We start from the raw sequence: 27,748 nt of genomic DNA on the forward strand, positions 1-27,748 counted from the left end.
TGGCAAATTCATTGCACAATTCTTTATTTGTTGCGCCAAATACGATGTCATCTACATATACTTGCACTAGGAGAATATCTTCTTTCTTAGTCTTTATGAACAAAGTTGTATCTATCTTTCCTCTTATAAATCCATTTTCTAATAGGAAACCGCTTAGCCTTTCATACCAAGCTCTAGGAGCTTGCTTTAAGCCGTACAAGGCTTTTGTCAGTCTATAAACATGATTAGGATTTTTATGGTTTTCAAAACTTGGGGGTTGTTCTACATACACTTCTTCATTTATGTAGCCATTTAAAAATGTGCTTTTGACGTCCATTTGATATAACTTGAAATTCTTATAAGCTGCAAATGCTAAAAGCATTCGTATGGCTTCCATTCTAGCTACCGGTGTAAAGGTTTCTTCAAAATCTATACCTTCTTCCTGGTTGTATCCCTGAGCGACTAATCTAGCCTTATTTCTCACAACTACTCCATGTTCGTCCTTTTTATTCTTATATATCCACTTGGTTCCAATGATCGACTTATCCTTAGGTCTAGGAACTAGTGTCCATACTTTATTTCTCTCAAATTGATTTAACTCTTCTTGTATGGACAACACCCATGATTCATCTTCTATAGCTTCACTCACTTTTTTAGGTTCTTCTTGAGATAGAAATGTGAAATGACTAATCATATCCCTAAGTGAGGATCGAGTAGCTACTCCATGTAATGGTTCACCTATTATTTGATCTATGAGATGATTCTTTATATATTTCCATTCTTTAGGTGGTTCATTAACCTCATTTTCAGTTTGATCAATTTCAACGGATGGTTCTTTAAGTTCATTTATCTTTTCTGAATCATTTTCAATGGATAGTTTCTCAAGTTCCTTGTTTATCTCAATTTCATCTTCATCAGCTCTTTTGGAGAAGGGATTTGACTCATCGAACACTATATGAATAGATTCTATGACCGTCAATGTTTGTTTATTATATACTTTATAGGCTTTACTATCTAAGGCATACCCTAGGAAGATACCTTCATCAGATTTCACATCAAATTTTCCTAAATGCTCATTGTCTCTAAGCACAAAACACTTACACCCAAAGACATGAAAATATGATGTGTTTGGTCTATGGTCATTCCATAACTCATACGGAGTCTTATTAAGTGATGCTCTAATCTGAACTCTATTTAGCACATAGCAGACATTGTTCACTGCCTCAACCCAAAAGTACTTAGGTAGTTTATGTTCGTTAAGCATAGTTCTGGTCATTTCTTGTATGGACCTAATTTTCCTTTCAACTACACCATTCTGTTGTGGTGTTCTAGGAGCTGAAAAATTATGGGCAATCCCTAATGAATTACAATAATCTTCCATGGCTTGATTTTTAAATTCTCTACCCCTATCACTTCTAATTTTAGTGATTGTATATCCCTTTTCATTTTGGATTTTCTTGCACAGGTTTCTGAATTTTTCACATGCTTCATCTTTGTGGCCTAAGAATAGTACCCATGTGTATCTAGTAAAATCATCAACTATGACAAAGGCATATGATTTTCCTCCTAAATTCTGAATTGGGTTTGGTCCAAATAAGTCTAAGTGCAACATTTGGAGTGGCCTAGTAGTGGAGATCTCTTTCTTCTTCTTAAAGCTTGTTCTTGCTTGTTTTCCTAGTTGACATGCATCACATGTAACAACCTGAAGAATAATGGTATTTAAATAATAAAGAGGGAGGAAAATGGAAACAGAAACAGAAGGAGGCAGCAAGCTTTGCCGACGAATGCCAATGACGTTGTACTTTGGACGTAATAACTTGGAAGTTTTACACAGGGCCTTGTCGACAAACACAGGGAGTTCGTCGACGAGCTCATAAGTAGGCCTCGTCAAAAAAGCCATGCCTCGTCGACGAGAAGATGCCAAGAGGGGTTTTTGGGTAGTCTAAAGTTCGTCGACGAGGAGGTAGGGTTCATCGATAAATTTACTTAAGGACTCGTCGACGAGGTGACGTGTCTCGTCGACGAATCCGACTCTATAAATAGTGAAAACTCAGATTTTTAGATGAATTTTCAGCGCAAACTCTCCCTTTCTCCCTCTAAAACGCACCCCTCTCCTTCTCTTTGATCTTGGCTCTGTTTCTCGCCATATTGAAGATCTGAGGCTACCACGACACTCCTGGCGAAGTTCTCTGCAAGTCTGCTGGAGCTAATCGTTGGAGAAGTTGGTTTGGAATTCATCCCAAATCCAAGGTAAGGTATTTTATTCAGATTATGCCTTCCTCGTAGTTATAAGAAATGTTGTAGGTAAGAAAATACTGATGTTTTGTTTTGGGGGATGTTATTTTCAGGATGTTGAGTGGAGAACCCTACGGGTGTAGGGCTAGAGTTCAATAAGAGGCTTTTCAGATTTAAGGTAAGAGAAATATGCTATGCTAGGAGATTTACTTATGTTATCAGAAATTTTATATATATATATATATATGCATGTATACCAGATGTTATACAAAATATGAATTTTTAAAGTATGTGTGGCCTGAGTACATGATATTGATATGGAATTTTATGCAATTTTTCTATATTTCAAGTTATACAGATATAGTTAGATATTTGCAAATTTTATATAGATAGAATATGTGTACATATACAGTTTTATTCAGATGATTACACAGACAGATATATATAACAGTATACAAATATTTACTCGTAACAGTATATACAGTGTATATAGAAAGTTATGTTTTCCTAAATGCCCTAGCATACAGAGTATACAGATACAGATAGATTATACAGATAAAAGATATAGACAGATTATACAGTTATGCATCAAGGTGTTACAGATATTACAGTATTTACAGTACAGAAATATAGTGTTATGGTTATTTTGGAAACATAATGAAAACAATATAAAGAGTATAGTATGTGTATATATAGTATCAAATCCCTGTGGAAAGATTACAGACAGATACAGTACAGATACAGAATATAGAGCACGGTACCGATGCTAATACAGATAGAGTGCAACCACATATCTCAGATAGTGTGTGGGTACCGCTAACTGTGCTCAGAGAGTATGCAGCTCCCCAGTTCGCTGGGTTGAGGGGGCCAGTTTGACGAGGTAGTAGCTAGTCCCATGCCAAGGAGAGTATGCAGTTTGGCCGGGTTGAGGTAGTGTCACGACCTGCTCATTTTTCCATGTATATTCTTTTTTTCAATAATAATATCATCATAAAATCAATACTACATATCCCACAATCCAGCTCAGCAGGTCACCATCCACCTGGACCCGTGGGTACTAGGGATATAACAAAACATACAACAGAAGCCTACGCAACAGAAAGTATAAAATCATATCCATCTCATTGTAATGTGCATAACATATACTAAAATACTACAACCACTAACTCTCAGTATATACAACCCAAAAATAAATCTAGGAACAATTCCCTCAAAATCTAATTGTTCCTACCAAAACTTACCCTTCGTAGAGGGCAGATAAACAACACTAATTCTGCAGGGCTTTTCCCACTCTCCTATCCGGGGCTCCTGAAAAGTTAATGAAATTTAGGGGTGAGACACCTCTCAGTAAGGGAAATAAACTAATACTAGTGTGTGGCAACATAAATAATTCGTGTTCAACATATATCATATATAACACATTTAGTATTGTTTCATCAAATCTGGGAAAACATATGTGTGTGTATATATATATAAATCAACATGGCAGAACATACTGCATTTTCATAACATATCTCAACTCATGTCATAATAATAATAACATAAAACAATCCTGGTAGGTTAGTTAGCTGTTGTCATGTATTAGCCTCACATGATTGGGTTGTGTGGCCCGAAGGCGGGACTTGACAATGGTTGGCCGACCACTGCCAAGTCAATAGCTTAGTCTGTAGGTTCGATGGGTCTACCCAGACTGTTCTGTACACCAGAGGCGATAACAGCACACTTCTTGAAAATAACCACATCGACCATCCAATCTCACACCACTCCGTACAGCGGCGTTAACACAGATATCATGATCACGAAGACCATGGACACATAGCAACGGTACCGTGCAAGTGTTAGCCTAAAACAAGCCAACCAGGTTCTGATATCATATACAAATACTGAAACCGTCATACATAAATATCTCATATCATTTATTTTCACATCAATCACATCATTTCACATATATACATGTATCATAAAAATCATCGGCCCGTACACTGGTATTTCACATTTTATCATAGCTCGGCCCGTACGCCAGCTACACATAGCACAACCTGTACACTGGCAAATAGTAATCACATAGCACGGCCCGTACGCCAGCAAATCATATCTCATAGCACGGGCCGTATGCCAGCAATCACAGTCACATAGCACGGCCCGTACGCCGGCAAATCACATCCATATATATATATATATGAAAACATCTCGGCCCGTACGCCGATTTTCCATCAAAAAAATCCATCTCATCCACATTCCCAGAAAACAACATTTCACAACATTTTTACTCATGCCACACAGTAGATTTTCCACATATTCAACATACGATCATTTTCATAGTATTTTGCAAATATAAGACATATATATATAAACATTTTCCAAAACAATACTAGCTTAGTTTATCCCTTTACCTAATTCCTGGAAAGCCCCTAATAAAACTGCCCCGCACCCGCAGGGTTCCTAACTCAACACCCTGAAAATGAAAAATTTCAGAATTAAAGTTTAGTATTTCGAAGCATACAATATTTTCCTCAACTGCCAAAAACCCAAATATTGGGTAGAAAGTTTTCACCCAAAAGCATTCAAATTTAACACCTGATGGGTTCCCTGACCAATACTCCGAAACTGAAAACTCTCAGTATTAAATTTCAGTATTTTCATGTGCACAACATTTCTTATAACTAGCACAAGACCAAATATGGCTTAAAAAGCCTTACCTCAACTTTGGGATGATTTCCAACTAGCTTTCTCCCACGATCCGCTCCAGTAAATTTAGAGAGAACTCCGCCAGGAGCGTCGTGGTGGCTTCAGATCATCGATTTGAAGACTAGTGGGGCCGAAAATGTAGAGAGAAGGGAGAGAGAACCTAGAGAGAGAGAGAGAGAGAGAGGAGAGGGAGAGGTTTTGTACAAAATGATATTTCTCCCGGATTTTTCATTCTTATAAAACAGGATTTCGTCGACGAGCCCGACCTTCGTCGACGAGTCCTTCACAAATTTCGTCGACAAGACCCTGTATTCGTCGATGAAATTCAAATTGCCTCAGAGCCTCTCTCGGTATTTTCTCGTCGACGAAGCCTTGCGTTCGTCAATGAATTCTCTTAAGCCTTTGTCGATGAATATAGGGGATTCGTCGACGAAGCCCTGAAACTCCCCCTTTTTGTTTTTTTTTCCTTCCGAAATGCAATGTCGTCGACGAAGTCTACGGCCTCCTTCTGTTTTCGATTTTCATTTCCCTTTCCTTATTATTTAAATTTCATTTTAAATTCAGGTCGTCATAGGTAGTGTAGAGTATAGTGACTTTACTGGAGGGCTAACCAGGTTAAGTCCCGCCTACAGGCCGCACAACCCTGTCAAGAGGAGTTCAATCATGACATACAGGGTCCCAGGGAAAGAGCACTATTATTTATATGTATACAGTTTTATAGTTTTTGTGTTGGCCTTATAAGGCTTAACATCTTATTTTGATGCTAACAAACAAGTGGATCTTAACATGCTATGTCAAGTGATGTATTTTCAGGACTAAATGAAGAATGCAAGGTTAAATAGTTCATTAGAGCTTGTACCTCAGATAAGGATGATTATATCAAGCTTGAAGCATGGATTTAAAGTTTAAAGCCTGAAGATCATGAGAGCTTTGATATTAAAGAAATAGATTCAAAGAATGAAAGCCCAAGTGATCAACATGGAAAGCTCAAAGAAAGATGAAACAAGTATAAAGGCCTCAAGGAATTCAAGAATTGAAAGAGTCTAGGAAATTTCATGTAAGTACTTCAAAGAATTTCAATATGGATAAATGAAGCTCTTAGGTAAATTTATTGGACCTAGATACCTTTGAACATACTTGGAAAATATTTTTATAAGGTCAAAAATTGTTTCAAAAAGGATAGAATCAGTTTTGGAATGAAAAGCATCAATTCAAAGAATTTTCAATTGGTATCATGAATTAAATTTTCAATTGGTATTAATTCTCAATTGGTATCATGAATTTTAAATAGATATCATGAATTCAATTTTAAATCGGTATCATAATATCAACAATTGAAATCTTTAGTAATGTCAAAGGAAGAAAAAGCTGTTACTAAAGATATGACTATTAAAACACACTACACATGCTATATTGAAAAATAAATTGAGTGTGTTCACATATTTGATACGCATGTTTGATGATATGCTCAACATATGATTTTACTTGAACTTAATCATTTTTTTTTCTCTTTTTGATTGATTTCAAAAGGAGGAGAAGTTTTAAAGCAAAAATTGAGCATAATATTGCAAATTACAAAAACTGAGCATGAACATAATATATCAAAAGGAGGAGAAATACTTGATGTTGATTGATAAACTTGAACTTGAATGAAGTGATGAGCATGATTGTAATTTGATAGTGATAAGCATGATTGTAAAAGAGGTTTTGAAATGTATTATTAATCTTGCAAATATTGTTAAGATGATGCTTATTGAAATGGGGAGTCCTTTTAAGGCTCACTCCAATTTTTGCTTCTTGTTTGTCATTATCAAAAAGGGGAAGATTGTTGATCTTACAAGGCTTAACATCTTATTTTGATGCTAACAAACAATTGGATCTTAACTTGTTATGTTAAGTGATGTATTTTAAGGACTAAATGAAGAATGCAAGGTTAAAGAGTTCATGAAAGCTTGTACCTCAGATAAGGATGATTATGTCAAGCTTGAAGCATGGATTTAAAGTTTAAAGCCTGAAGATCATGAGAGCTTTGATATTAAATAAATAGTTTCCAAGAATGAAAGCCCAAGTGATCAACATGGAAAACTCAAAGAAAGATGAAACAAGTATAAAGGCCTTAAGGAATTCAAGAATTGAAAGAGTTTAGAAAATTTCATGTAAGTACTTCAAAGAATTTCAATATGGATACATGAAGCTCTTAGGTAAATTCATAGGTCCTAGATACCTTTGAACATACTTGAAAAATATTTTTATAAGGTCAAAAATTGTTTCAAAAAGGATAGAATCAGTTTTGGAATGAAAAGCACCAAAAAGAGGATTTCTCAATTGCTGTCAATTTTTCTACATCTGCATTGATGCACATTTTTCTCCATCAAAAAGTATTTATTTTAAAATGTGTTCAATATTAAAGTTGTATGATTTTCTCTTATATTTCATTTTACACCAATATCATCAAATTTGGAGTTATATAGAAAACGTTATGACCAAAAGAATGAAGGGTGCTTGAAGCTGACAACATGACAGACGACTGTCAGAGCAAAATGAGATGTCTGTGCGTGTTTGGATAGACGACTGACACCCTACTGCCCCTTTGTTTGAACTGGATAGACGACTGCCCAAAATGGACAGTCATTTGTCACGCGGCTGTTATGAATTTTCTTATTACGGTCAAATTTTTAAATGGGGTTGTTTGGGCTTCAAAATTTACAGAAACTTGGGAAATATTTCAAGCCACTTGGGGACCAAGTTATACACTTTTAAAGTCTATAAAAAAGCCTCAAAGTTCATTGAATCAACACACTAAGAATTCAAATTCTGAAAAAATTCAAAGTCTCTCAAATTGCTCTCAAATTCTCAAGGCTCTCTCTTGCTCTCAAGCTCACATATTGTGCACGAATTCAACTGATTTTTAGCTGATCTTCTTCCACCAAGATTGTGCTACAAATTCTAAATATTTCAATCATTGAAAGAATTAATCGGTGATATACTTCCTTGAGCTTCAAGTTAATTTCCATATTGTGATTTACTTTGAAGTACATTAGTTGTGTTGTAATTGGTGTACTAACCAGCTCTTTGAGGAGCAAGTTCTTTGTACACATCTATTTGATCTTTAACTTGTAGATTGAGGATTCTAAGGGTTCATTGGATCGTTGGCTAAGCAAGGGAATATTGCTTAGAGAGGCGAGCTTTAGCCTATGTAAGGAGTGACCGTACGAGGGGATATCGTTTGGAGAAGGAGGGCTCTAACCTTAACCAAGGAGTGTTGTAAAGGTCTGTTCCACTAGTTAAAGGAACAGGTTTAGTGAATCCTTTGGTGGTTTACCAAAGGCGAGGATGTAGGCTGAGTATAAGTCGAACCTCGTAAAAATCTCCGTCTCACTCTCTCTTTCTCTACTATTTATTTTCAGTACATATTTAAATTGCGTGGATGGTTTAAATTGAAAATCATATATACTACGTATATTTGGGAATCAAGTAAAATTAAAGTTTTATTTTGATTTAGGTTGCGAAAATCGAAGGGGAGTACGTTGGTTAAATCATATATTGCGGAAACCATACGAGAGTACGTTACTTGGTTAAACATCCTAAAGAGAAATTAACTAAGAGTTTATCTGAATTCTAAATATTGGGAAAGAGTGATTGGATTTTATATTGCACATCATATTGAAGAAGCAAATTCATTTATACAAGGCTTGGTTCAAATTTGGCTAATATAAACAAACAACTATCTTGAGTTTTTATATTACATAAGTGCTGTGTATTGGCTTGGTTGTTTGCTTTCTAATTATAGTTGATTGGTTTGGTTGAATGATTGAATGTTTGTATGGTTAAGGATTCAATAAAGAAACTAAGTTCTTGAGTGCTTAACAAATTAAAAAAACAAGTCACGAATTGGTTAAAAGAAATAAAATAAGTTTAAGAATTCTAAAAAGGAATTAAAAGAAATTTTTTAAAAGCCAATTCATCCCCCTTCTTGGGAAGCTATTCCTAATTTCATTTTTTTATATATAGTATGATATTAGCAGTATGAATGATAGAAAGTTCATATGACACAAATGTTTTAAGCTACTATACGTGTGTTTTACAGATTTTCCAGATTATGCAATTTTATATATTAATATTATAGTTTTATGAGTCGGTCACCACACACTAGTAATAGCATATTTCCACTTACTGAGCATCGACTCACCCTATTATTATTTTACCATTTTTTAGGTGAGCTAGCTAGGCGAGCAGATCAGACTCGCGGATAGAGAGTTGACTTGCTTACTTTGGTTGCAGGGTAAGTTTGTGACAGGGTTTTGTATTTTGATTTTGGGGTAGACTATACTGGAGGGATTTATTGTATATGGCTATGGTCTGTATGTACAAAATTTTGGTATTGTATAGTATATGTGATTGTATGGCTTATGTTTCCATTGTTTAGGTATGGTTATATAGATATTAAAAAAAAAATGGAGAAATCTTGAGGATGTTACATCACAGATTTTATCTTTCACAAATTTAGTCTTAGACAGTCCCTTAACTAATTCTTTCTTAACAAGTTTTGAGATTAAATCCATGTTTGCGTGTCCTAGTCTCCTATGCCAAATCCAGCTTATTTCATTCATAATAGAGAAGCATGTCACACTCTGTGAGGTTAAGTTATCAAAGCTTGTGGTATATACGTTTTCATGACGTTCAACAGTGAATAGTATCTTATTATCAGTTTTGTGTTCAACTATGCACTTGTCATATTCAAACGATACTTTGTAACCTTTATCACATAGTTGGCTTATCCTTAGTAAATTATGCTTTAAACCTTGCACCTGTAAAACATCATCAACAAATAATGAAATATTATTACCAACTTTACCTACACTTGTGATCCTTCCCTTAGCATTATCTCTAAAGGTGACAAACCCTTCATCATTGGGTGTGATGGATGTGAACTTTGCTTTATCCCCGATCATGTGACATGAGCATCCGCTATCCATATACCATCTATCTTTTGAGGATGCTGATCTTAAACATATCTGCAAAACACAATCAAACAACTAGCTTTGGTACCCAGATTTTCTTAGGTCCAGGGGGGTTAGTGCTATGTTCTCCTTTGACTCTCCATACTTTCTTGATTTTGACATCTTTATTTTTGAAAGGACAATCGATTTGTATGTGACCCAACCTTCTACATTTAAAGCATGTAGTATTTCTATAATAATTCTTAGTTGGAACATATGACTTTGATTCTCTTATAAAATAGCCCATGTAAAGATGTCTATTCTTTAGATTTTCCTTCCCATTAAAGCCAAACCCTTCCTTTTCTAGGGAATTTCTTTGAGATCCTAGGAGCTTTTCAAAATTGTTTGTCCTTCAATAAATTTACAAATAATTTCAGATTCATCTTTCAAATCCTTTTCTAGCTCCTTAATTTTCAAATCTATATCTTTTATAGAGGATGCGTGAGATTCATTCTGACGCTCAAGTAAGCTTCCAAGTTCTTTGACTTTACTTGTCAACTCAGAAATTTTCTTTGTTTTCTTCTCAAGTATTTTAATAGAGTACAAGTATTCTTGTTTCAGTTCATCATATGAAATCATATCACTTTTATTTTCAGACTCACTAGAATAATACAAAGATGATGAAAATGATGATTGTACCTCAAGGTCATCATGTGCCATTAGACACAGATTGGAAATTTCGTTGTTGCTAGATTCAAATTCTGAACCGCTAGTGCTGTGAGTATCCCAACCAACTTTCAGCGCCTTCTTCTTTTTCTTGGAGGCTTTCACTAGTTTGGGGCATTCAGGCTTGATGTGTCCAATCTCTCGGCAGTTGTAGCATGTTGGAAGATCCTCCTTCTTCTTCTTTATGCTAGACTCTCCTCTTTCTGATTTAGAGTTCCAGAATTTTCTGTTAAACTTCTTATTCTTTTTCAAGGACTTTACGAACTTCTTTGTAAGCAAGGACATCTTTTCATCTGTATTAGATCACTTCCTTTACTTGAGTAGCTTGATGATGCCTTAAGAGCCGTGACCTTCTTTGCTTTGCTTTGCTCATTCTTTTTCTCATTTATTTCCAGCTCATAGGTGATAAGAGATCCAATGAGTTCGTCTACTGACATCTCCTTGAGATTTCTCCCTTCTTCTATTGCCACAACTTTTGCTTCCCACACTAGAGGTAATCCCCTGAGTGTATTCCTGATCAACTCATAAGTAGGGTAAGTCTTTCAAAGTGCATTTAAAGAATTAATGATGTGTGTGAATCTAGTGTACATGGATTGTATGGATTTATGAGTAGCCATTTTAAATGCTTTATATTCACTGGTGAGCATGTCTATCCTACTATCCTTGACTTCCTTAGTGCCTTCATATGTAACTTCTAACTTTTCTGAAATTTCTTTAGCCGAGTTACATGTCATTACCCTATTAAATTCATTTACGTCTAATGCATAGAAAAACAAGTTCAGGGCAGTAGCATTGAGTTGTACTGATTTCCAGTCTTCCTTTGTATATTCATCTTCAATTTTAGGTACATTGATCTTATAAATTACTTTCATGGGAATGTTATTTCCCTTAGTCACTATTTTCCAAACCTTCCAATCTACGTTCAATAGATATATGCTCATCCTACGTTTCCAATAGGTGTAGTTTACACAAAAAATTGGTGGTCTAGTAGATGAGTGTCCCTCACCGAATGGAGTTACACCAATGTGTGCCATGTGATCTTTTACAAAAGAACTATTAAGTCTAAGTAAACCCGCTCTGATACCAAGTGTTGAATTAAGTGTGATCCCAAGAGAGGGGTGAATTGGGTATTTTCAAATTCTTTAACTCTATTTACTTCTTAATCCCTACTTGTATATTTAGCAAACCAATTTCAGGGATTTATAACAAAAGCAAATTCAATTTACCAAAGAGTTCTTATTACCCAATTAATTGTGTGCAATGTTATTCAACCTACCCATGCAATACGAACAATTTAAATGTAGTGCTTAAAGTAAAGAGTAAAGGGAAGAGAGAAGACAAACGCAATTTTTACGAGGTTCAGCCAACTCGGCTTACGTCCTTATCTTGAGCAACCACTCAAGGATTTCACTCCTTAAATTGGGATAGAGCTTCCCTTACAATCCGCTGCTTACAAGAAGTACAACTCCCTCCTAAACTCTACTTACAGAGACACAACTCTCTCCTCAAACCCCGGTTCACACACCAAACCGTGAATATAATAGAATCTATAAAAACACTCAAAAATGCTTCCAAACAAAAGCTCGTGAGCACAATTCAAATTCCTAATACATTAACATATGATAAAATTTGAAGCTTAGAATGCATGAAATGATATAATCGTTTATGTATGATATGCTTGAACACACAAATCCCTTTTTATCAAATCTCCCAAAAATGTTTGTATAAAATAATGCTTTGGAGATCTTAGGTTAGATCTTTGTATATAAAGATAACTTTGTAGATTGCCAAGATGCCAAACACACTTTGTCAAACAAACAATATTTCTTTAAATATTTCAAACTCAATGTGATCTTGATAATATTGACTTAATGTGTGTATATATATATATATATATATATATATATATATATATATATATATATATCTCTAAGATGATAATGCCAAAGGTCAACAAACTTAATATTTGATTTTTAGAAAATATCCTTCAATATGTATATAGATAGTTATGCACTTCTAAGGATATATGTATATTCAAATAGTTTAGATGTATTCAAAAATATCGGCCTTAAACTAAGAATACACTTGAATAAAGAAACTTTAATCAATGGCCAAATACAAAACTTTCTCAAGTATTGAGTTTGTCAAAAACGATCTTTATATGAATGTGAAAACTCAATATCAAGTTTCTCTAAAGATATCAGAACAGATGGTGATATGAGATTCTATAACAAAACTAAATGTAATAACCAACCTCAAACCAAGTTGAAGCACAAGATGTATAATAGAGACCCCTTTAGATTTTCTAAGGTGATTTGCCGAAAGATGATGTGTAGAAACTAGAGCGAAGGCAAACGTACAGCAATCAGCTCAAGTATCTCAGTTTTCTTTTCAATAAGATGTGTTCTTCACTTTACATTCTTGTGTTTAGCTTCCAAACTAGGGTTTAGATAATCAGTATTTATAATGTCTTGCCCATGGAATTGATCACATCCGTTGGATCAAATGATAGCTCGCATGTTTACACAATAAAAATAAAATTTTTAATCTTTCTAGCAAGTTCAGATGATTGAGGTCAAGGGCCCAGATGATTGAAGTCATTTTTATCCTTCAAAAAAATAGCTTGGACATTGGGTCAGACGACTGAGGTCAAGGGACCAAATGATCAAAGTGTCGAGTTCAGACGACCGAGGTCAAGGTTCAGTCATCTGAGGTGCTTCTGCCAGGTTCTATTTTTCCCAAATAAATCTTCAGATGATTGAGCTTATTCTTCAGACGTCTGAGGAAATTCTTCAGTCAATTGAAGTCCCTAATTTTTGCATATTTACTTTCCAGTTCAAAAATATGTTTTGCTTTCTTTTTTGGCTCTTTTATAAAAACATTTTCCAGGGTTTTGACATTTTCTAAGTCCATGAATATCCCCTAATGATGTTCATAAAATGCATGAGTCCTAAATCATTCTAGGATATGATTTGAGCCTCAAATTAAATCATATGAAAATATAAATACATGAGGTCTAAGTACCCATTCCCAAGATGTGCTTGAACTTTACCGTTTGCATATTGATTCTTGTACTCTTTGAGCTCTATGGATCTTGCCAAGGTATGTGTGCTTTACTTTAAGGCTTTCATGACTCATTATCCTTCCGTGCATGCTTAATATGGTTTCTGTTCATAAACTTTATGCACAGATCAAATGCCAAGTGATTTGTCATTATCAAAACCGGATTAGACTCATAGAGTCAACATCTAGTACAATTATAACACTAAAATATTCACTTTAAATAAATTTCAGATACCAGCCTAAATCTTCTCCCCTAATTTATGATATACTCTGCCAATTTCATATTCCCGTTCTAATTTTCAAGTTCGTGCCACTTCGCTCGGAAACAAAACTATCAACAGATTGCCGTGGCTTTCTGAACCCATCAACTAATCCATAAAAACACAGAAGTTCGTCAACGAATTTGTGCCTCCAGGCTTACGAAGCAAAACTCAAAATTCCTATTCTACCTATTTCTATGCTCATTCTACTTCAACTTATACTTTGGTAAAATCATCCGACCTAGTTTGCAGAACCTAGCAACCTAGGCTCTGATACCACCTGTAGCGCCCCGACCCATCACGTGGGCCTGGAGTGCTAGTAATATATATATTTTTTGATACCACACAAAACATATATAAATGCAACCCGCCCTAAGCAGGGAATCCCTGGTGCACCTGCCTTTACTAAATTTAAAATCATACAGTGGAAGATTTCTAAAACATCCAAACACTTTACCACAGTTCTAACTATTCCCAAATACATACATACATACACTATCTATCCACATATTACAATCCCAAAATAACAAAATAAGATATCTGGTATCTCACTAGTTTTGATAGCTACTCCCAAAAGTTTAATCCCAATCCCGAGGTAAGCTTGGCATGATTCCCTAAAGGACCTAAAAAATGATTTGTATAATGGGGTGAGACACTTCTTAATAAGACGGATTATATTATCATTAGTGTGTGGCTAGCATGAGTTTTTGTGTTAATATAAACCTTCCATTATTTAACTGTATATGAAATGACATTTTAAAACTGTACTGCACTGTATGAATATATATATGAAAATACATAATTTCATAATAATCAACTATTGGCTCAATATAGCCCATTTATAGTAAATTTTCCCATATATGCATAAAAGATACAACCTGGACTGATAAATTAGTGTCGTCACGCTATCACATACTCATTCGACATGCTTCCCCCTATGACGAGTTGTGCGGCTTGAAGGCTGGAATCAACTCACAGCCGGCCGATCCGTAGCTGAGTCAAAACTAAGGTTGTAAGTACGATTGTGCCTTCCCATGGTCCCCCGAAACTACTTCGGATGGCCCCCCCGACAGAAACCTCGGAGTAGTATTGCGGCCCAAGTCTCCAATTGACTATCCCATATCACACTTCCATGCCCGTGTGATTGCACTCACTGCCAACATATAGCTATGGTATCGTGCTTATAACATTAGATTTCATATCCACATCGTTCTAGAATCATATATGGAAATTTACACAATAAAAACTATATTATATCTCATTTCATATAACATGCCATTCAGTAAAACTCGGCCCTCGGCCGTTATATCAAAACTTGGCCCCCGACCGTTATATCAAACCCGGCCCCCGGCCGTTATGTAAAACCTGGCCCCTAACTGCTATATCAAATATCGACTTATAGCCGTCACATCATACTGTATAATATCAGAGAAAACATTCTGTTCATATAAGCCATTTAAAATATTTCTCGTGCCACACGATTTTCATATGATAAACCATAAATAAAATAAATTGATCAGGAAAAGAATAAGTTTTTGAAAATAGGGGTATGAGCATCTCCAGGGTATTATTTAACTCAAACTACATATTTTATAGAAAATAGGAGACATTCAACCCATTCACGTTAATTTCCCCAAAAACGTATAACAGTGAAAACAACCCTTTTCTTACACCCAATTCATTCAGAAATCACATATGCCGTTTCTGTAAACATACATTGCAATTCAATCGGTCCATAATTCAAAACAACTGACATAATATAATTCTTTTACCTGTTTTCTTGAAACTACGCCTACAGCAATCCCAAAATTGTGCCTGTGGCGCTTACACGAACCCTGAATTTATAAATCCTAGTTTAATCAACTCAATCTAAGGTAAAATACTATTTTAACATTTTTCAGGCCCACAAACTCCAAATAAATGATTAAACTTCCAAAAACATCAAATTTTCCTAATTCCCTAAATCTTACCTTAGCCTTGGAGTGGTGCTTGGAAGGCCTAGTTAAAATATTTACTCCGCTAGTCTTGTAAAAAAATGCTCCTAGATTCTCGTGGTAACTTCTGATCGTCGATTTGGGCAACGAATGACGAGAAATCAAAGAGAAAGAGAGAATAGGGTTCGTAGGTTAGAGAGAGAGAGAGAGAGAGAGAGAGAGAGAGAGAGAGTACTTCATTTTTCTAAAAATATCTTCCTTAGCTTCTTTTATAAGCCATAGACCCGGCCACCTTCGTCGACGAAATGGAGAATTCGTTGAGGAAATGCAGAAGCACCTTCGTCAATAAAAAAGGGGTTCGTCGATGAACCTTAAGCTTGATATTTTTCTGTCTTTTGGGATTTCTTCGTCGACAAAGCTCCATCTTCGTCGACGAAATGGAGAATTCATCGAGGAAATGCAGAAGCACCTTCATCGACGAAAGAGGGGTTCGTCGATGAACCTTAAGCCTGATATTTTTCCGTCTCTTGGGATTTCTTCGTCGACGATGCCTGAGCTTTGTCAACGAGTCATAGAAGGGAATCGTTGACGAAAACAGGGGATTCATTGACGAGTCCTACTGCTCTGACCTTTTAAATTTTCCTTCTTCTTTTCTTATTTATTTCATTTTTATTTTTTCAAGTTCGGGTTTCTACACAAGTGATGCTTGAACTTGTCTATGGTAACAGGAACTCCACCTAACTGAATACCCAAATCCTTGAATGATCCTTTAAACCACAATGCTACCTTGGAAGCCTCAGTCACTACTGTAACGACCCAAAAATTACACCATTTTTTTCACATAAAATATAAATTACTTTGATACCCCTGTTATACTTGCTATAACATCTCATACCTCGAATGGGCACTGAGGTATCCCTGTATACAAATGGACACGCCTATGCAGCGGAAAACATAAAGTCATACACCCATATTTACAGTACCAGAATTTAATGTTTCCAAATCATATATATACACACATCACCCCAGTACCATTCGCTAAAAAACATAATCCCCTGAATACACTTACCCTATAAGCAGGGCAAACCAAAAGATTTCTCTATCTGTGAGCCTAATCTGCTCGCCTAGCTGGTTCACCTGAAAAATGTTAAATTACTAGGATAAGATAACGCTTAGTAAGTGGAAATATGCTATTACTAGTGTGTGGCGACTGAGTTACATAAATACTATAATGTCAAAATATGAACCTGTATAAGATGGAAAATCAATATAAAGTATAACTCACATTTATCATGCTTTAAAATATAACTGTATGATATGAGTTTTCGTCTTTTCATACTTCTAATATCATACTATATTTGCTGAAAATTTTGTAAATTCGTATACATATACAAACTGGGATTTTTTCACTGAAAACTGTGTGTCATGATTTAACCCCTTATGACAGGGTTGTGCATCCCGTAGACGGGACTTAATGCTAGTTGGCCTACCAGGTAAGTCAACTGTACTCTACCAATCCTCAGTCCGGCCAAACTCCATCCTCTCCTAAGCACGGAACTGGAAAACTACTCGTCAAACCAAGCCTCCTCAAACCAGCATACTGAGGAGACTGCAAACACTCTAGGCAACGGTTGACGGAATCCACATACTATCTAAGATATGTGGTTGCACTCTGATATGAAAATAGCAGCGTACCATGCTCTGCTGACTGAATCTGTCTGAAGTAATTCATTAGGGATCTGATATTATATATACTATTACTCTATTTACCCTACTATTTTCATCATGTTTCCAAAATAGCCATAACACTATAAATATGATCTGTAAATACCATAGTATTTGAATAAGATAACTGTCTGTCTGCCTGTAATATCTAACTGAATAATCTATGAAATCTGAGTGTTATGGTTTTGGAAAAACATGACATTCTGTAATTACTATAAAATACTAGTTTGAAAAATATCTGTAATATTTGTCTGATAAATATCTGTCGGGTAAATATCTGTCTATATATGTATATACTATAAATCATGATATTTTGGAAAAATCACATAAATTCTGTATCAGGTGAATATCCACTTAGGCCACACAAATAATAAAACACATATTCTGGAAAAATTGAAAAGCAAACTGATATATATATATATAAATTCCTGGTAAACTTGCTAAAATTTCTAGCATAACATATCTCCCTTACCTAACTGGCTGGGAGGCTCGCCTCTAGCTTAATCCTCACGTGCACGACGTACTATTCCCAAAATCCTGAAATAACACCCATATACATATTTCCAGTAAATCAACTATATTACCCCAAGCCTATATACTCGTAAATTTTTCGAATTATAATTTACCTGGGCTTCTGAAAATATCACTAGGGTCTCTAACCCATGTCTATAGGGTCCCAAAACACCCTATTCCTGAAAATATAATACTTAAATTTTACTTCACAAAACTCTAGTATATTCGCATATTACTAAATCTAACCTCAAATGAATTGGGTAATACTGAAAATGGTTAAATAATCCACTCACCCCGGTTTTGGGATGGTTCCCAAGCTTCTCAAATTGACATTTCACTCTGGCTATGTTGAAGAGAATCTCCCCAGGATCACCGTGGTAGCTTCTGATCGTCGAACCGGGGAGAGACGGAGCCGAAAACTTAGAGATAAGTGAGAGAATCCCGTTTTTAAAGAGAGAAAGTGTGAGAGAGAAACATTTTCTTTGCTGAAATTCATTTTCTGCATATTTATAGGTGTCTTGACATGTGGCCTCATCGACGAGCCATGTCACCTCGTCGACGAGTTTAAGAAGGAGTTTCGTCGACGAACCCTCACTCCTTGTCGACGAAATTCAGGTTCTGAAAATTGCCCTCTCAGTATATTCTCGTCGATGAGACACGTGTCCATGTCGACGATCCCAAGAAGCCTGTTCATCGACGAAACCCTGTTGACCTTCTTGAATTTTCCTTTACTTCCTCCTTTCCTTTATTATTTATTTACCATAAATTTTCTGGGTCTTTACAACTACCAAGTACTCCGACTCAGTTTTTGAAAATACAACCTGAGACTATACATTAGACTTCCAACAAATAGGCCCTCCCATAATATACCCTATTGTAGACCTCCTGTCATCCAAGTCCCCTACATAGTTTGCATCTATGAATCTCATAACAGATAGATTGCTCTGATGCTCGCTGAAGCACCCCACTGCACTGGTGTAGGAGACCTTTGACATGTTCGAACATCACCATCCGTCCTTGGGTAGTAAGCAGTAAACAATTTACATTGATTCACCAACGGTGTATCGATGACTGGTTTAATATCAACTATGCTAAACCTCTCAAACACCTTCTCCACAAAACCACCCTAAGATAACCACAATCTCGCTGTAGTTTTGTCCACAAAGCCACCTTGAGATAACTCCAATCTCCTTACAACTTTATCCTTGTGAATCTCCAACCCAAGAATCTTTTTGGCTGTACTTAAAACCTTTATGTCAAATACCTTTCTCAATAGAGTTTTTGACTGATTAACCTTTGTCAAAATCTTCCAAGCAATCGATATGTCATTCATATGAAACAATAGAATAATTACCCATTTGCTTCCTATCACCCTCTTCTCTGGAAGCTCCACCAACTCTCACATCTGATTCTTATGCAATAACTTCATCTACTCCACCATGCCACTCATCCATCTATTTTTCCCTTTGCTGTGCACTGTATCTTGAAAAATAGTAGGAACCTTGCTAGTAGTAATGAATGCATAAGACATTAGATCATCAAATTTATACCTTGGTGGTGACCTAATAGTGCACCTGGGTGCATTGTGATCCTGCTGGTCTCCTGAGTTAGGACTCCCTACAATATGAATGATGTCATCTCTGCCATGAGTATGAAACTCCACCTACATCACAATCTCCTTTCTACTCCATTTTATACTATGATAGTGTAGGTCTCCTAAGCTATAACTCCCTGCATTTCTGCCCAGAGTCTCTAACTCCACCTGCACAACATGCTCGTTGTTGCTGCAGCTTTCTGATACCTGTTTCTCTTCATCTACCTGAGTACGCTACACCATGACTTTAATCTCAAAAATCATGTCTCCGTCAATCGCCACCTTGTTTGCCAATGGATCCCACAGTTTGAACCCCCCTTTCTAATACCCTAGAAAGATGTACCTTCTAAATGTTTCACCAAGCTTAGATCTCACCTCACTAGAAACGTGCATGGTTGGACCTCTAAACTCTATCAAACCAGAGAAGTCTACCACATAATCTATCCAAACCTCTCCTACAACTTTCCCATCTAGTGATACCCTTGGCAAACAATTAATCGAAAAACTCGTCATACTCACTAACTTTACCAAGAAGTTTCTTGCAAGCCCTGGATACAACCTGAGATGGTGCTCATAAAACTCTTTGAATACCAACGTACTTAGTTCCAGTGTCTAACTTGAGGATCTTTCTCTCGGTCAGATTTTTCCACATTAGCCACAAGTTAAATCTGACAAACATCTCCAACTTGTGTCACATGAAGTACCTCTAGACCTTTCGTGAAAAACTCAAAAAGTACCTATGTCCAATCCGTGATGTTGCCCTCACCGGTCCCCAAACATCTATAACAATGTAGTTAAGAATACCCTCCATTTTGTGTGTGGTTATTTTACACAAAATAGTTATCTGACTCAGAATTTGCAGCTGCAGTTCCACCTACAACTATGTTACCCAACAGTGCATAGATATTCCCCACTAACTTCTATTCTTTCATCACCATCAAGACACCTTCCCATAGCTTCATTGTCACACTTTTAGACTTGTAAATGTAACCGTTACAATCTAAAGTGCCTAATGAAATAACATTCTTCCGTAGATCACACACATGACTTACATCACATAATATCCTTACCACACCATCATAAATCTTGATTTTGATATCCCATATTCCGACAATTTTGCATGCAACATCATTTCCCATTAGAATGGAACCATAACTCACCAATTTGAAAGTGGTGAACTAGTCTTTGCTGGGTGTCATGTGATAAGAACATCTCGAGTCTAGGATCCAAGAATCTGTGAGATGTTTTTAACCCAATGAAATAGAAAGCATATCACTATCACTTCTCCCTAAGTCTCCTTCTTTTACTACATTCACAAATTTTGACAAACCTGAAAAACTAAGGTGTAGTCCCAAGAGGGAGTGAATTGGGTTTATAAAATTTTTCTTTTAATTCCTTTTATAAATTCCCAACTTATTTTATATTTAGCAATCACTCAAGAATAAGTTGATATTCAACGCTTGTATAGGTCAATCACAAATCACACTCAATTAATAAATTGATTTAATATCAACACAAAGTAATGATTCTTAATGAAAATCAACCAATTGATTTACCAAACACAAGTTAATGTATGGACTGCAGCACTATCAAGATTTGGTGATTAAATAGAAAATTTTGAATATGAATGCTTGCAGAGATTAACCCCTGTATTAATGAAATTGATCTTTCAAGATGATAGCAATATAACATCCAACACTCTTTCCAAAATTCAGATTTAAAATAAACCTTCAATTAATAGGTTTTGGGTGTTAACCAATCAACGTACTCCCTTATGATTTCCGCAATTTATGTTGATAAACTAACGTACTTCCTTTTGATTTTTGAAAGTCCCAAAAACAAATTAATCTTTAGTTTATTTAAAGTCCAATCTACGTATTATTTATGATCAAAAAATTTAAATCAACCACGCAGTTAATATGTATGCAGAAAATTAAAAAGTAAGGGAAAGAGAGTGAGACCTAGTTTTTTACGAGGTTCGGCTTATACCCAGCCTACGTCCTCGCCTTAGGCAACAACCTAAGGATTCCACTAACACGTTCCTTTATGGGTGGAACAAACCGTTACAAACCCTCCTTCAAATGGGGTAGAGCTCCCTCTCCAAGCGATACCCTATGCTTGGTTATAACGATCCAATATCCTTGAACTGTCAAGAAACAAGAAACAAGAAGAAGAGTTTGTGTACAAGAATCACTCTCAGATAGAGCAAGTTAGCTCAAGTGTAAGCACATCAACGTAAAACTCAATATAATGAAATCAAAGCTCAATGTAAATCTATCATCGGTATAATCTTTCTATGATTGAAAGATTCAAACTTGATGCTCAATTTTGATGTGAGAAGTTTAGCAAAAACTCAGTTGAAAGATCAGCAAGATGGGAGCAAGATAGCCTTTGAGAATTGAGAGCACTTGAGAGTATGTTGATTGCTGAAAATATTTCTTGTTATAAAAATCTTTGCCTCGGGGGGATATATATATAGATTTTAAAAAGTGAATTCCTTGTTCCTGAAATTTACATGGAGTGTTTCTCAAGTTTGCACGACGTTTGGAGCCCAAGAAACTAAATTTTGAAACTTTCCCGTATTGTATTTTTTAAAAGCTTTCGAATGCCAGTCGCTTGTCTTAAAGGGGTCAGGCACCTGTCGTAGTTCAATTTTAAAAGTCGTAGGCTCTTGTCCAAACGAGGTCAGTCACCTCAGCTGATAAGGGCAGGTGCCTGTTTGTCTAAGCTGAGGCACCTGTCACCATTCTCTTTGTCAATCTTAAAAAAACATAAAAAGGTCAGCCGCTTGTTGGTTTTAGGTCAGGCACCTAATCATTTTAAAACACTTGTTTTTCAAGGTTTTTATTTTAAAAACTCTTTTCTCTTAGGACCTTCATAATTTATAACTTTGGAAATTATATTTCAAGGTCTTTTAAAAAATGGTTTCTAGGTCTTTGATTATCCCTAAGGAGCTTCAATGCATTTATATTGACTTTTACTTGAAATACTTACATAATACTTCCTTAAGACTCTAAATCCTTCAATTCTTGAAGTCTTCATGTATGTCCTTACTTTGAGTCCATCTTGTCTTGAACTTCAACATTGTTTGAGCTTCCATGATATTTGTCAAACTTGAGCTTTCATAGTATTTGTCAAACTTTGAGCATTGTCACACTTTGATATGAGCTTTACTTGAATCACTTGTTTGAATGTTTTCATTGTACTCTTGTAATTACTTGATCTTTGAGCTTTCTAATATATGATTCTTGAAACATTACCACTTTGAAACATATTGTTGACTTTATAGGTCACACCCAGTTTTGATAATGAAAAATACCTGTTATATTTAATATTTGTCTAAGGATATGTGCAAGTATACAGTTGGCAAAACAAAATGATGGCACAATAAGTAGAAGTTGAAGGCCCTGAAGACCCTATTTGTGTTGTATTTAAATTCATTATTCATTATGGGTTTGTAATAGTAAATAGGATCTGGGTTGTAATAATCAAATGCACCACATGCATGATATGACAGGTAAGCTCAAAACGAAAAATACCTAAAATGACCCTAGGACACTCATACATGTACAAACATATATGCTTATATGGATAAGATGTTTGCATAAGGAAATAGAACCCAAATGCACTAAAAATGCATGTTCGATCGACCGTACTTCACAAGTATAAATATGTCGGTCGACCGAACCGATCATCGGGTCAACAGTTTGACCACTGCATAGTCGATCGAATCCTACCTAGTTTAAGTCCCCGGTCGACCGAACTCCCTCCAGGTTAAACATTTGACCATACGGTCGACCGCACCTAAAAGCTTAAGCCAACCAACTAGTTGACCGAGTTCCCACGTGTGTTTGGCCAACCACCTGGTCAACCAAATCACTTAGGTCAAATTCACACGGTCGACCAAACCGCGAGGAAATGCAAAAATCGCCTTGGAACCATGGTGTCTAGTCGACCGAACTTCTAGTTCAAATCTTACTTGGTTGACCGAACTTGGACACTCGGTCAACCGAAACTTACCTTCGGTCGACCGGTGCTCTCGGGTTGCTATATTATATTAATTTTACCACGGTTAAAATATTTAAACAGGGTTAATTGGGTTAAGATGTTTTAAAACAAAACTAATAATTCCCTATGTGTCCTGGACGACTATAATCAAGGGGTAGTCTATATATACCCCGTCATTTGAAAGGATTAGTATTAGATTAGAAAACTTGATTAGTGAAAATTCTCTGAATTCCAAAATTTTTCTTACTCACTTCCAAACATCCTACACTCATACTTACCTCTCCATATTGCCAAAAATTAGTTTGTAAGTGTGAACTGAGTGTTTCTGTCATATAGGTTTGCTCTCTCCAATTTGTGATTGATTGAGATTATTTTGTTTGAGAGCAAGACCTCAAGTTTTTTTAGGAGACATTAACAATAAGTCTTTCCTAAGAAGACTTCACTTGAGCTTCTGAGTATTGCACTATCATTGCAATATCTTAAGAAGTTCTTATTCGATTTTGATTGCTTAAAATATTTTAAAATCAATTTTAAATATCTCGTGTGTTTTATTTTGAGAAAAAAATCTTGGAGAGATATTTGCTTATGTTCTAAAGATCTTTGTTACAATATTCTTTGAGTAGTATTATATTTTGAACACAAAGATCAAACCCTTTTTGCAAACAAAATCTATACATCTCTTGAGGCTTATAGTTTGAGAAAAATCATTTGTTGAGATATCTGAAGTGTGGTTAGTATCTTTGTTTGAGCATTGTGATTGAAAATATTATTTTGACACAAATATCATATTATTTGCACTCTCACGCACTGATTGCAACGCTTGCATAAATATTTGAGAGTAGACATCTTAGACCACATTGAGCTTACTTCATTATATCATTTGGTGGTGTATGTGATTGTTTATATTGGGTACATATCTACCTTACATGAAAGCATAATCACTGTACCAATTTCATTATTGTGAACATATTTTTGTATTTCCAGACGTGGCTTGAGGGGGCGGTAATCCAGCCCGGTAAGGATTGAGTGTAAATGTTGAGGTCAGCCCTGTGCTAATTGACCTGGTTGTTTAGGTGTCTCTCCACCCGTTTAAGTGAGCATTATAGTGGTAATCCTTGTGCTTGTTAGCCAAGGTGGGGATGTAGGCAGTTTGCCGAACCTCGATAACATTTCTACGTGTCACTTCTCTTTACTGCTTTCTGGTGCATGCTTAGTTGATTAAATTGAGTTATTTAATTTCTGCTACATATTAAAATTGATTTATTATACTTGCACTAGATTGACTTTAGGGTTGTGAATATACTACTGTTAGGATACTGACCTAGGGCATTAATTTTAAAAATACCTATTCACCCCCCTCTTGGGATCACGATAAAGCTAACACATATTAAATTCTCTTGATTTGTTATCATCAAAATAAGAGTCATAAGCCTTGTTAGGCCAACAAAACCCTCTTGAGTTTCTATATTCCCCTTCTTCCACTACGGACACTCCGATTTTATGTGCCCAATTTTCTCACACTTAAAACACTGAACGTCCTTCCTCGTCCTAGATTGGGACTGAGTTTTATTATTACTTGATCCGCTCCAGAACTTGCCTCTTTCACAATCCTAATTACCCTTCGTCATGAGCCCTTCACCTTGTAAACTCTCATCACTGAACTTCCCCTGATGGAACCCCAACAATGAACTCATGATATCCTCCAACTTCAGGATTTTTTCCCTCGTGTTAGAGTCGTAACCAGATTCTCGTGCATAGGAGACGTAGGTAGGGAATTCAGCAACATCAACGCCTTGTCTTTATCCTCGAACTTCATATCAACTTGCTTTAGATCGTTTTAGATCTGATTAAATACGTTGATCTGTTGATTTAGGTTTGAACCCTCTGCCATCTTAAGCCCATAGAGTCTTTACTTAAGATACAACTTGTTTGATAAAGACTTTGACATGTATCGATTCTCAAATTTCAACCAAACTGACGCCGGTGATTCCTCATCCATGACGTGATACATCACGTCATCAGCCAAACAAAGCCTAACAGTAGCCACAACCTTCACTTCTGCACCAACACGTCCTCAACTCTCCTCTGCCAAAGTCCTAAATTTCTCGTTCCATTGAACTTTTCAATCTTGAACTTTGCAAAGCCATTGCAACTTGTAGCTTTGATACCAATTGTTGATATGAATGCGCAGTGAAAACCTTGCAACTCGAAACAATCCGGAACAAGTAATGCAAGCACTCAATGATGAATATACAGAAATTAACAATCAACTACAATAAGTGACTCACTTTAAAATGAACAGCACAAAGGCTATCCAAAATCTAGGAGTTTTGTCGCGTAATAATTAGCCTAAAGGTCACATCGTCTCCTTAAGGAATGTAGATTAATTTCAAACTCGAGTAAAACAAAAAGGAAGAAAAAAAAAACATTTACTGAACATAATTCATATCATATTTCTAGGTTTTTGAGAGTTTGTAACGAAATTAGAACAAAGTAAAACCTAAACTGAAAACATAACATGCTTAAACAGTAATTAAACAAACCAAACAACTATACCTACCCAGTATAATCCATTCAATAACTTATTCAAATGATCAAATAAACTATGACGAAAGTAAATGAACAAAATAACCAAAACTTTAAAATATTTTGAAAAGCAAGGTGTAGTCCTAAGAGGGGGAGGGGGGTGAATTGGTTTTTAAAAATTTTCTCTTAATTCCTTTTAAGACTTTTTAACCTCTTTTATTTCTTTTAACCAATTCTTGACTTGTTTGTTTAATTTGTCAATCACACAATAACTTAGTGTCTTTTATACAATCAACAAGACAACTATTTAAACAATCAAGTTACCATTCAACCAAACCGATTATCCAATCAAACACAATATTCAAACCAATAAATATAAGATACAGGATTTCAGGTCTTGTTTATTTGCAGCCCTGAAAATATGAAATCTTGATTCAAGCCCTATAGAGAATGTAATTTGTTTCTTAATTTAACATTCAACAAAACATTCACACTCTTCCCAAAATTCAGAATTCAAATAAACTCTTAGTTAATTTATCTTTGGGATGTTAATTAAGTAACGTACTCCCTTATGGTTTCCGCAAAGTATGGTTTAACCAATGTACTCCCTTTCGGTTTCCGCAATCCCAAATCAAAATTAGACTTTAAGTTTACTTGATTTCCAAATATACGTAGTATATATGATTTAGGAATTTAAAACATCCACGCAATTAATATATGTGTTGAAAATAAAGAGCAAGGGAAAGAGAGAGTGAGACCACGACTTTTATGAGGTTCAGCTTATCCCCAGTCTACGTCCTTGCCTTTGGCAAACCACAAAAGGATTCACTAAAACTAGTTCCTTTGCTGGGTGGAACAACACCTTTTACACACTCCTTCAGTAGGCTAAAGCCTGCCTCTCTAAGTGATATCCCCTCACTCGGTCACTCCTTCAATTAGGCTAGAGCTCGCCTCTTTAAGCAATATCCCCACGCTTAGCCAACGAGTCAAATAATCTTGAACCATCAATATCTATAAGATAAAAATCAAATAGATGTGTACAAAGAATGCACACACAAAGAGCTGATTAGTACTATTTAAAAACTAATATACTTCAATCAAATTCACAATATGGAAATATGAAGCTCAAGAAGATATCACCGTAAGCCTTCTTTCTAGGTTGAAAGAATTAAGAGTAGGCTCAAAATTTTCTTGATAAATTCACAGCAAATCTCAGTAGTGAAACTCATAAATTGATTGCACAAGAGAGCTTTGAGAGAATTGGGAGATTTGATAGCAAGAAAGCTTGTTTGCTGTATTTTCTTAGTGTATTTAATCCTTAGCCTTGGGGGATTATTTATAGATGATAAATCAACTCTATTTTGTGTTCCCCAAGTGGCTTGTAGTGTTTCCCAAGTTTATAGAAAGTTTGGAGCACAAGAAATATAAGTTTGAATTTAAAAACTTTTAAAAAATATGTCCGTTAACAGTGATCAGAGGTCTGAACTTTCGGGTTCAGTCGTCTGAGGTGGTTCTGCCTCTTTAGAAAACCTTCAGCAAAATCTTCAGAAGACTGAA

Source organism: Malania oleifera, chromosome 6, assembly GCF_029873635.1.
Source record: "Malania oleifera isolate guangnan ecotype guangnan chromosome 6, ASM2987363v1, whole genome shotgun sequence".
NCBI lineage: Eukaryota > Viridiplantae > Streptophyta > Magnoliopsida > Santalales > Ximeniaceae > Malania > Malania oleifera.